This window comes from Labeo rohita, chromosome 9 (genome assembly GCF_022985175.1).
Source record: "Labeo rohita strain BAU-BD-2019 chromosome 9, IGBB_LRoh.1.0, whole genome shotgun sequence".
NCBI lineage: Eukaryota > Metazoa > Chordata > Actinopteri > Cypriniformes > Cyprinidae > Labeo > Labeo rohita.
Window position 1 is genome coordinate 1,256,646 of NC_066877.1, and position 12,767 is coordinate 1,269,412.

Genomic DNA, 12,767 nt, shown 5'->3' on the forward strand with positions numbered 1-12,767 from the left:
AAAAGTTCGGCCTCCATGCCAGTCCTGGGACTGCTGGGCTCAGAAGACGGCAGGGGACAGGGTCATTGATCAAGCCCGACAGCTCATCCATGTCTGAAGCAGCCAAGGGCAATTACTGATTTGTTTTCAATTTACTGCATGAACCAATGCCCGTGCAGTAACACTGCATTATTAAAAAAAGACTTCAGGGTCCCACTTTATATTAACTGAAACTATTACGGATGTCTGGAGCCAAAATTAGGTGTGATGCATACGCAAGTTAACTTTTTTTCAAATGTTCTCCCTAAAATATTGAAACTTGTTGAACACTGATTAGTGATTGGGTTAAGCGCCAGAAAATATAATTAATCTATAACCTGAGAGAGAAAGAGAGAGAGAGAGAGAGAGAGAGAGAGAGAGAGATGGTGAGTTTGTAAGTGAGTTGCACTCACCTCTCAGCCCTGAGTCTTGTGCCAGACAATGCACACACTGACCCTAGATGACACTCTGGACCGAAAAATTGAGATTTGTGTACTGGGGGGTTTGAGGTTGTGGTGATACATAAAGCTATGACTCACAATGATGAAATGTCTCCTAAGGGTCTCAGGGCATAATATGCATGTCTAATACTTCAGATTAAATATTTAGTGACAGATCGGCATATGTAGAGAAACTCCCCACATCATTTGGGCCAGGATTCGACCTGTATACAAGCTGATAAAGAATCACAATATCTTCGGTTGATAGATTGGCCTCATAGCTGTGCTAAAAATCACTATGTTTATATAACTGTAGCTCTGCAGGTTCAGATCTGTCTGACTTTTTTTTTTCCCCTATATTTATCCTCATTGTTAAAAGTCCTATATACCAGAGAATGCAAATGCAAATAAAAAATAAATAAGTTAAAAATGTGTTCAACTTGAGCATTTTCCACCTAATTTTGACTGTGTGTCCTTTACAGAGTCACCTAACTAGTCTGTATCTGAGTGTTGGCTCAGCAGAAAGAAGCGTGATGAATTGAGGAGAGAAGATTTTAATGAACGCACCTTCTCAGGGTCACCCTCTGTTCTACATATACGCTGATGGAATAAAACAAACAAATATGATTCTGTAGAATCAAGTTCATATCTTAATGTTACATTATCTTTCTTTCTTCATTGTGTTCCCACAGCGCATTAAAAGTCGGGGTGCATTTAATAATACACTAATTAGAGGAATGTTAAATGCAAATGTAACAGACAGGCAGCTGTCCTCTTGGTTGTTTAAATGTATTCTAGACATCCTGAAGGGCAGAATCCATGTATATGTATACTGAATGTAAGGTAATGCGTTGTGATGTTATATAGATACATATACTACATTCTATATTATAATCATATTTACATTATTTATATTTATAATCATTTGCTCACACTTTAGTTTAGGACCAGTTCTAACATTTAACTATTAACTATGACTTTTGCCTCAATGTACTCCTAATTTGCTGCTTTTTATTAGTTAGTAATGTATAGTTATAAAGTTTACATTTGGGGTAGGGATGTACAATGGTCATGTAGAATAAGACTTTATAATAAGTGCTTTATAAGTACTAGTAAATAGCCAGTATGCTAGTATCATTGTACGCTTTCTTGGGCAAAGTTTCTCCACCATTTACTGATAAATGAAAGATTATGGTTGTACTGTATATGACGACTAAACTTGGTCATCTGCGGCATGTCCCTTTTAAAGGTTCCCCCATTCCAACCAGTCTTCATATGATTTGTAACAATTTGCACATTCTCACATACTAAATATATTTTAAATTAGTTTCAGTCTATGCTTACTTTTTCTTGCTTTGGTGTTATAGTCAAATATAGCAAAAGCCTACATTTTGTTTTAAACCATGCTCATCTTTCTGAATGATAGAGAACTTCACTCAGCTATAACCCAAACTAAACTGACAGTAACCTGCTGGTGGTTTCGTCTTTCATGTTCATGTCAGAAGTGCTATGAAGTCTGAAACAATACTTATTTTGATCCCGTCAGACTTTTAGTACAAAGCAGGGTAGAAAGGGCAGTCTCTGTGCCACACGAGGAGGCCAGAGTCTTGCTAAAGCATCTGTGCTTCACAAATGCCACTATTATTGGACGGAAGTACCAGGTTAGGCTCATCTGCACTTCTAACATTTCCTGTCATCTCTTGTTATCCTGCTCTCTCTAGTAAAGCAGATGTGTTTGTCACTGGGATCACTGGCTAAGGAAACTTGACAGCAGAGTCTAGTCCCACCAATACAACCTCCAAATTGCAATTATTTTATATCCATTAAATTGTGTGTGTGTGTGTGTGTGTGTGTGTACTTGTTTTTGCTACATTGTGGAGACCAAATGTCCCCAAGGATAGTAAAACCTGAAATTTTTGACATTGTGGGGACCAGTCTGCGGTCCCCACAATGTTAAAAAATTATTAAAAATAGTAAATGATGTTTATCTGAGAGTGTAACGATGCAAACATGTTTTCTGTGAGGGCTAGGTTTAGGGTTAGGGCTGGGTTAGGGGATAGACAATATTGTTTGGTCAGTATAAAATCTATATAAGTCTATGGAAAGTCCCCACAATTCACAAAAACAAACATGTGTGTGTGTGTATGTGTTTAAAAATACATGAAGGCCAAATAAGTCCAATGTGCAAAGTTCTTTAATTCCCTAGTAGTAAATTTAATGTAGTAAATCTAGAAATGCACCATCCAGTACAAATTTGGGATTGTGTAATAAGATCTGATACACCAAATTATAGCAAAAAGTTTGTTCTATATAGTATGTATGTGTGTAGTATGAACGTAATCTGGACATACTGGATTTATCATATTCTCATTATTAGGTGGCCCACCAGCATCAGTTGTGTTGCGTCACTGCCATTCATAAATCCCCTCATTGTACGCACACTTCAGATTCTTGCTGGACGTAGCAGGTCACCCAGATCCCAGTGATAAGAACAATTTGATGGTTTATTTTTAATGGCATCCTAGCTCAGAGGATTATTTGTTTATTCTGAGCATTTGCCTGCAGATTGTTTTGTAAACAAGGCACAATGTACCAGAGAGTTTGTAAATAAACTTGGGTTGAAGGATGAAGCAGTCAACTATTTTGGATCTGACAGCAGCTGCATCACAAACAAGTAAACAATTTCATATTGCTTTGTCTGTAAATGGTTTCATATGGACAATGTTTTCAAAACACTTACTCGCATACAATAGCAAGAGGGCGTTGATACTGTTTCCTATTTAATCATGTTGGCTGATAATAACAGTTGCTGTTGAAAGGGTTGAAAGTAATAGTGTCACACCCCTGTGGACTGTTTTTGTTGGTTTCTCCCTCTTGTGCCCATATTTGGTCGTTCCTGTTTCCTGTCCTCGTTTATCATCATTAGTTAACCTGGTATCACCTGTGCCTTGATTAAGTTCATTGTAATCACCTGTCTTTATAAGTTGGTTTCAGTTCAGGGTTGGTCATCTGGTCTCGTCAACGTTAATGTGAATGTGTGTACCCTCCTGCTTTGGATTTACCTGTTGCCTGTGGGTTATAATAAAGACTTTATCTTGGACCTTTGTCTTTGTTTGCCCCCCTCCTTGCATGTTACGTTACAAATAAGTTGTCACAAACAAGTGTCTTTTTTTATATATATATACCAATTGTACCAATATCAATTGCTTTACCAATAGTATAAATGAACCTGAAGGAACAAATCAATTCCATGACTGAGCACTATGTTACGCTAAATATACAAACACACATTCAGGATTTACAACTAAACTGTTTCCTTTCAAGTGTATACAGGTATATCAAAGGAAGAATGAGGCAAAACAACTTTGTGGGTCAGTGTACATAGTTATAGATGGAGAAATCATTATACATTATATATACATTCAGTTTGCCACTCACAAGATGGTTTTATAAAAATCCTTCACCATAATTTACATATTCAGTGTAGAGAGAGTTTTTATACAAAAATGCCATGTTTGTGTGATGTTGTGATCTCTGTGTGTTTCTCTCTTCTCAAGGTGATGAAGCATTTGCCATCAGTGTTAACTGGCACATTAGCAGTTAGCATCAGCTTCAACAATTAATGAATGTTAATCTTCAATTATGCTAATTGCATTTGAAATGAGCTTAAAGGGTGAGACAGCACAGCTGGGTAAGACAGCAGAGTTGAAAACATGTTAAGTAGCATGTAAATAAAAGTACAATATCTCCTTCAAGTCCAGGAAAAAAAAAGACTATCTCTATAACTACTGGTTATATGTTTAAAGGTAAATAAATTATTTTTATAAAATATATATTAAAAAAAATAGTATGTATGAAATGTAAAATAATTAAAAAACAAAAAAATGAAAGTAAAAGTAAATAAATAATTTCTGTAATATAATTTCTATAATAATCTCTCTCTCACTACACCCTCACACACACACAAACACACACACATGTATTATTATTATTGTATTTTTATTATTATTTTACTATTATTATTATTATTATTATTATTATTATTATTGTTATTGTTATTATTATTATTATTATTATTATTATTATTTATTATTTATTTATTTATTTATTTTTATTAATATATATATTTTTTATAAACCTAACTAGATAAATATTTACTATATTCATACATTTCTTTGTACCCTGACCACTTCCTATTTAAAACCAGGACTAATCAACACCTTCATTTCTTACCTCAGGCCATAACCCTCATAAACACTTACACTTCTGTCGCATCCTCTGAGCAATCACTAAGACCACTTCATTTAATAGCACATCCACTTGCAGTTTTTTTTTTTCCTTTGACTTATGAGAACAGCTTTTACAAACAATTTCAGGAATTCAGTATTGTACTGAATGTATACTCTAAAAACATTCTTAAATAGACTTCACACAAATATAGAGAGTAAAACCATGGAGGTTTACACGTGTTACTTTTCATCAAGCAGGTCAAAACGTAATAAATTTCACATTCTCAGGCTGTTAAAAGGAAATAATTATAACTAACATTGATTTAAAACTACAGTGCACTCTATTATTAAAATCATGCTAAAAGAACTACTTGAGGCGATGTCTGTTTTTATTAAAGGTTTCATTTCAGATCAAAGAGCATCCTTGATAATGTCACACCAGCCAACGCGAGTCAAGTCAAGACTGTATTTGCCACTCCTAAAAGTGCACATAAAAAACAGAGTGCATTTTACACTTTCAGAGAACAATAACAGATCCTAAAAAGCATGTTCATACTCACTGAATTGAAAAAGAGGGGAGAGTTCACCTGACATGCTGTATGCACACCGTCAGACACAAGCAGCCACGAATAAGCCATTAAATATATGTAAATGAAGAGCGTTGGCAGAGAGCTAGCACATAATAGCGCGCACAAGGGACAAATGGAGAAATGGATCCTGGGTAGTGATTAATTTATCTGATGATGCCTCTAGTGAGGAATTTTAGGTCACAAATGAAGTGACAAGATGACAAATTACCATTTTAAGGAATTTACTAGGAATCGTTAAGGAACAATTGTCAGGTAGTTTGTGTCAGGCAGAGAGAATGGTAGAAATATAGTTTTTTCCCCTATCTGAGATCTGTATTATTAATTATCTTATATTAAGATTCTTCTCCACAGTGCTTGTTTGATTGGCTGTAATGCATGGAGTACTTCAGTCTAAATTGTAAATTCATTTAGCGGAGATTCAGCACAATTAAACTGGTAGACGACGGGGGGTAAAGACAGAGAGAGAGGGAGGGAAACAAAGTATCTGTTGTTGCACTGAATCACTGGTCCATGTCCGACCTGCTGTGCTTTTATTTGAATGTTTGCCATTTTTTAAAATTCACAAATTAAACACAAATTAAGGGAAGGAGAGTGCTCCTTTTAGTTCTATAAAATTATTATTTGTCCCTAAATCTCACTTTTTTAAAACTACACATACAAGATCAGATATTACATACGATCACTTACACAGGTTAAGCATTACAGATATATAGATAGAATCTGCAAAATGTTAATTATTTTACCAAAATAAGAGGGATCATACAAAATGCATATTATTTTTTTATTTAGTACTGACCTGAATAAAATATTTCACATAAAGGACATTTACTGATGAAGGAAAAACAGCGCATTAAGAGCAAGGGGTGTAGACTTTCAAACAGGCAAACACAGGCAGTCAGATTTACAAAGCCCATCACTAACACACAGGGCACTCAGTGCCTATACAAATACCTTCCAGAGGGACCCACAAAATTGGATTTCCCCACCAAAAGTTGACGAAACTTCACAATGATCCATTTCTCTGTCTGCCTTCGCTCTCCTCCCAGACTCAGAAACTAAACTGATTTATTGATTATTTAATGAGGTTTTTAATCACATGTCAAGAAGTCAGAGGCAGCACTCTCTAGAAATACATCAAAGCTTCCTCTCTGAGCATGATTTAAAGACTTTCATTTTAAAAAGCTGCACTCTACTAATCTAAGAGCTGAATATTAAATACAGAAGAATGGCAGAATGATACAGTAAGTTCTCACTGAAAAGTGTTCAGTAAACCTGCTTAGGCCAAAAAAAGTACCAGTCTGTGAAAGTGGGATGGTATGGGAGTAGTGAAGTAATGCTGTACAGACCTCTACAGTGCAGTAAAACTAAATAAGTATTTATTTATAAATATAGGAAAATGGTAAGCATTTTGATTTAAAATTAGATAAAACATTTTTTTTTCTTCAGACAAACTAGATTTTATTTTAGTTCTAAAAAGATTCAGTACAATTACGATTTTTAAAAATTTACACATGAGTTAACCCTTTAGGTTGCCCTTGAGGGACAGGCTTTGGCCTAAACTCTTCATGAGGTGCAGTATTCACATGATGCGTGAGCCTTCATGAATTTGCTCCCATTAATAACTGTCTCATATAAGACACTTATTAAGGTTTAATTTAATTTAAAGTGCAACTAAAAGTTGCTGTTTTATTATTTAAAAAACTAATGGAATGTTGTTTTTGGAGTTTTTGTAAGTATCCTCTGGTGAGATTTCTTAGTTTTAGATTTCATTGTTAAATTGCAGTTATTTTCATCTAACATTCCATGGCAAAATTCCATTTATTTATATATTTGTTTATTCATTTATGCATATATTTAATTGTGATCTTACTGCTCTTTTCTTGTGCTTGTTAACACCAGATGTCATCATTAATGGTCAGTCATCACTTGCAGAGTAAATTAACTTTTTTTTTTTTCCTATTATCTGCAAACACTACTTCAGTGTTACTTCTACTTTCTGTAATTAAACATACAGTTGCAATCAAAATTATTCCACCCCATTAACCTGCAAGAAATTTTGTGAAAAAAATTCAACAAAGGCATCAGTACACTATTGGAGAAAATTTACACATTTGAGTAAGTTCATGAAAAATTAAAAATGGAAAAAATTATCTAATTAGCCCTAAACGTTCATGTTCAAAATTATTCAACCCTCAAAAGTACAATTTGGTGCAGAATCTTTTATTCTTTAAAACCACCAATAAACACTGCTTGGAGGTGCTTAGAAGTGTCTGTCACCTCTCTGCTGCAAGCTTGGCCCATTCTTCACCCGAAAAAACTTTCAGATCACTGATAATATTTAGTTTTCACATTGCCACTGCTTTCTTCAAATTTAACCAAATATTTTAAATGAGAATTAAATCTGGAGAATGAACAGGCCACTAAAGAACGTCTAGGTTACGTCTGTAATCCTCGTTCCCTAAAGGAGGGAACGGAGACGTTACGTCAATATTGACGTATTTGGGGTCTCACTTGGGAGCCTAATCACCTCTGAGCTTAAGAAAACAGGCCAATGAACATTGGTGAGTGGAATTTGCATGCCAAGCCACTCCCCTGTACACACGGGTATATAAGATGGCGGCGTGCATCCACTCATTCAGGTTTATGCTGAGAAGCCGAGACGCATCCTGGCATTCAGCACAGTTCAGGATTGTGGCAGGAGGTAACCTAGACGTTCCCTTTCAGTCGTACACTACGACGTTACATCAATACTGACGTGTTTGGGGTCTCTTCTGGAAAACGCCACAATCCTGAACCGCGTTACGTAGTTGAGGAACAGATGCTGACATGCAAGCATGTCAGGACGAATGTAGCTCAACACGTAACCTTCCCAACGCCCTGTAAGCCAGATAACAGCCCACCAGGGGTGCCAGGTATCTGAAGCAACCGTTGGGGGGGCGGAGCCCAATGGCAAATTTTAAGCCATGTGGGAACTGGGTAAAATAAAATATCTGTTAAGATACTAGGGGAAAGACTGTAGGATAAACCATGTAGAAAAAATACTGAGACATTATGCCACAACCTCCAGGGGCCGAAGGAGACCCCCTGTTGGAGCACAATCACGGACTACTCTGTCCTAATCTGGACTGCGGGGTAATGGAGGACCCAGAGAACTGAGAGAAAGCGCACTGATCCGTAAGGAATGGCGTAGCAAGCTGACACTGAGCTGTTCTCCCGCAAATTACCTGAAGTTGCACAACACACAGGAGGAACGGCTCAGCGCAGGAAAAAGAATCTTGCGCAGGTGATGGGTGTCGCCTGGCCCGCAGCTTCTAATATGTCTGCTAGAGAGGCGCTGTGCACCACACCTAGGAGGAGTAACTCTTTGTAGAGTGGACTCATATCCTAGTCGACACAGCTCACCTTGGCACTAACAAAGCCGAGGTGAGGCACCTACCACCCAAGGGGCCAACCTCTGCTCGAGGGCTCGAGGCCAGCTGCTGATTCATAAGCAAACGAGCTGCTCGGAGCATCTAAGTTCTGGGTGCGGTCCGCGTAAATGTGCATGGCACGAACGGGACCCAGCAACATTAAGGCCAGGTCTGCCTCTTCCAGGTGCAGACAGAGGTGAGTGGTGGGAACCTTGGACACATAACAAGGCCGGGATCGCAAGGTCACTTGAGAATAGCCGGCACAAAATTCAAGGCACGATCCGTTGGTTGAGAATGCGTGCAGGTCCCTACCCTCTTGATAGAAGTGAGCATGATCAGGAGCAAGGTCAGAATGACCGGAATTTTAGCTCGCCTGAATCAAGCGGCTCAAAGGGAGCTCCGCGTAGACCTAGAAGGGTGATGGGGAGATCCTCAAGATGGGATGAGGTGCAGCCTAGGAGGACTTATCCTCCTGCACCCTTTAGGAACCCGACGGTCAGGTGATGCTTCCCTAGAGACGACCATGCACAGCATCTCTTTTTTTTTTTACTGCGATAGCCATAACAAACACATTCAAAGTGGAGGGAACATCCTTCGCTCCAACTTCTCCTGCAGGAAGGAAAGCACAACTCTGACCAAGCACCTCAGGGGGTCCTCTTGGTGAGAGGAACACCATACAACGAAAAAACCTCACCTCAGAGCGTAGGCCAGCCTCATAGAGGGGGCTCTAGCCTTAGCAATAATGTTTACCACGGCCTATTGAAAAAGCCAGTGATGTCTACCACATCCCATCCAGAAGCCAGACGTGCAGGTTCTATAGATCGGGAAGCAGGTGCCAGATTGTGTCAAACTAGGGAGGGTTGTCATGTATGGACAGACCAAATCGACCAGCAGACAGGCTGGGTAGATTTAGTAACCGGGCTGCTGCCTGCAAAAAAAGGGTCATAGGGACGGTACCAACACCTCCGCGGGGGACAACCCGTTTTTTTTTTTTTTTTTAAGGATGGCGCAACCCAGAAAGCAAGCGTCCTGCAGTAGTGCCAGGCTGCTGAGGCAGCGCTTAACTTTGATCCACGACCCCGCGCGTTGTCGCTACTAGAGTGCGAGGAAGCGACGCGTCCTGCAACACCAGCTTAGATGGAGAGAACATGTGCTGGGTCTGAGTGTGAGGAGGATGTGCGTCACTCACACACAAAACCCAGCATTTTCTGAGCCCAAGGGACATAGAGGAAATTGCTCTTTTATTGAAAGGGTGGGTACCTGCTGACCCATAGGTCAGAGGCGGCAGTGGTGGAGAAAGCCCCTGTTCTTCCCAAGGGCATTCCCAGAACAACTCCTCCAGTCCTTGGGTAGTCTGCTTTCAGGAAGCTCCGCTTTCATGCAAGGTAACCCAATGGCAGACTGCGCCCCCTAGATGTGGCCAGCTCAAAGCCCCCGAAGGGGAACACCGCAATTCCTGTTGGGGCCAACAGGGGGCGCCTTTTGCGACAGGCAGAAGAAGATGCGACCCTTCCACGGGCACTCTCAGTTCTTTTTCTGCATGTGAACTGCCCAAGACCGCGGGGATAAGTGCTGGACAGTGACGCCGAAGAGGCCGGCCTGAGAGACAAAACACCAAGAAAGCAAGCTATGTCGGTGTCACACATCTTCACTAGGTTCAGCCAGAATAGCACTTTTAGGCCACAAAAATGGACATCACCTGACTGAGGGACTGCACCGAGTCACTGTGCGCAGTTCCTTCATCAACCTCGAGTCAGAACTATCCTCGTGCACATCAGAATCATGGCCTGAAATAATGCCGCTTTACAGCCAGGGCTGGCAGACACTTACAGGCTAAGGCGGGAAGCACGGACAGCCTCACCAGGTGGCGGCGTTTCACGAGCACGAATGCACCGCAATCGCACACTCCACCGGAGGACGTCAACTTGTTCCTAGGCCACCCCCACCTGCGAGGGAAGTGAGGGGGGAAGAGCCGAGTACGTAGCAAGAGCCATCATGTGGAAATAAGGAAACTATCGCTCCCTAAAAGAATATGATCGGAGATGCTTCTTGAAAAAGACACTCTGAACGATCGTGTATGCTGTAGAAAATTGATCTTTTAGGCTGGATTGCCCAGGGGAGGACCGCAGCACTCATCTGAGCGCAGCAGGGCAATCTCTCCGCTGAATGCAAAGAAAGGATGTTCCATACAGCCAAAAAACTCCCGCAGTGATTAAAGTTTTCTTTCTTCTTTGCAGCTCACGAAGCGATCGGCTCTGAAGCAAAAATCTGAATGAGTGGATATACCCGTGTGTACGGGGGGAGTGGCTTGGCATGCAAATTCCACTCGCCAATGTTCATTGGCCTGTTTTCTTAAGCTCAGAGGTGATTGGGCTCCCAAGTGAGACCCCAAATACGTCAGTATTGTTGTAACATCGTAGTGTACGACTGAAGGGGAACATTCTATGACTGATCCCTGAACCAAGCATAAGTAGATTTGGATGTATAATTTGGGATGATTGTCCTGCAGGAAATTCCATTGATCATTAACTTCAGTCATTGCACCAAAGGCATCATAATTCTTGCCAAAATGGTCTAATACTTCAAAGAATCCATGATATCCTTCATGCAGTCATGTATTCCTCTTCCTGCTAATGGTTAGAGAGTCTGACTTGTAACCTGAAGTTTGCAGGTTTGAGTCTCAGATCCGGCAGGAATTGTCGGTGGGGGGGAGTGAATGATCAGCACTCTGGCTATGGCTGCCCACTGCTTTGGGTGTGTGTTCACTACTGTGTGTGTGCACTTGAAATGGTTAAATGTAGCGCACAAATTCCAAGTATGGTGTCACTTCACTCCACTATCTTCTTTCTAAAACAACCCCATAACTGGACCGGCCCACCTCCATGTAAACCAGTGAGAAGCAGCAGTGCACTAAGATTTTCCTAATGTGCAACATAACAACAGAAGAAGAAGAAAAGAAAAAGAGTTTTTGGTGGAGCAATTCTTAGGACTTTTCACTCATTTCCTCAATGTCTGCAGGTATCTTTCACTAGTTGCATTCACTCGTTTCCCGAATGAAATCCCGAAGCTGAATGTTGAATTCTCAATACAGAGAACACACACACACTTTTTTACTCACCATTATAGTGAATAGTGTTTCCTTTGGTTGGTCACTAGGAACTTCATTTATGTTGTTATAGGTTTCTTTATATTGATACAACAATGCAACATGAAATCAGTGCTGTTTAATTACAAGGGTAGAAAAGTTATATATATATATGTGTGTGTGTGTGTGTGTGTGTGTTTTTGTTTTTGTTTGTTTTTTTTGTTTTTTTGTTTAAAAGGTGAGCTATTTTCTGTTTATTAAATCATTAGCTAGTGTATTTTTTCATGTGTATTAATGACCTTTTACAATTTCATTGTTTTTTTTTGTTTGTTTTTTTTTTTGTTTTTTTTTCAACATTCAGATATTGAATCACAACAATGGTAACAACAAATTGTATCAAGTTTTATTAATTGCACCAATAGCTATTTTATTTACTCTTTTTGTTGTGCTCCTCCTGACCTAGTGCAACTTTCTGGAAAATATGGTAAAATTAATTATGCTGTAGTATTAAAAAGTACATATACAATGGGGATGGTTTGCACCAATAAAGCAATCATATTATGTTCATTATCCCCACCCAGATCAAACTTTAGCCTTAAACACTGTCAAAATTATAAGGTATCTGAATACTATTGTTTAAAAAAATGTGCTGTTTATTTCTTTATTCTTTGTTTCTATTTTATTTTATTACTGACTGTTTGCTTGTCTTAAAATAAATTCAAAGTTTGAAATCAACCTTCCTTAAGCTATTGTATAACCTAGCACCATCAAGAGTTGTACACTTTTACATTTCTATATCAGTATTTTAGCAATATAAATATGAATCACTGCCTAACTATATAAATTGTAAAAACATAAATATGAGTTTATATTAAGTTAGGAAACATTTAGTTGAGGTGATTGTAAATATGTCAAAATATATATATAAATGTCAAAAAAACGAGAGAAAAAAAAAAAAAGGAATTCAGGCCCTGGTGGAGATTGTTATTATTTAA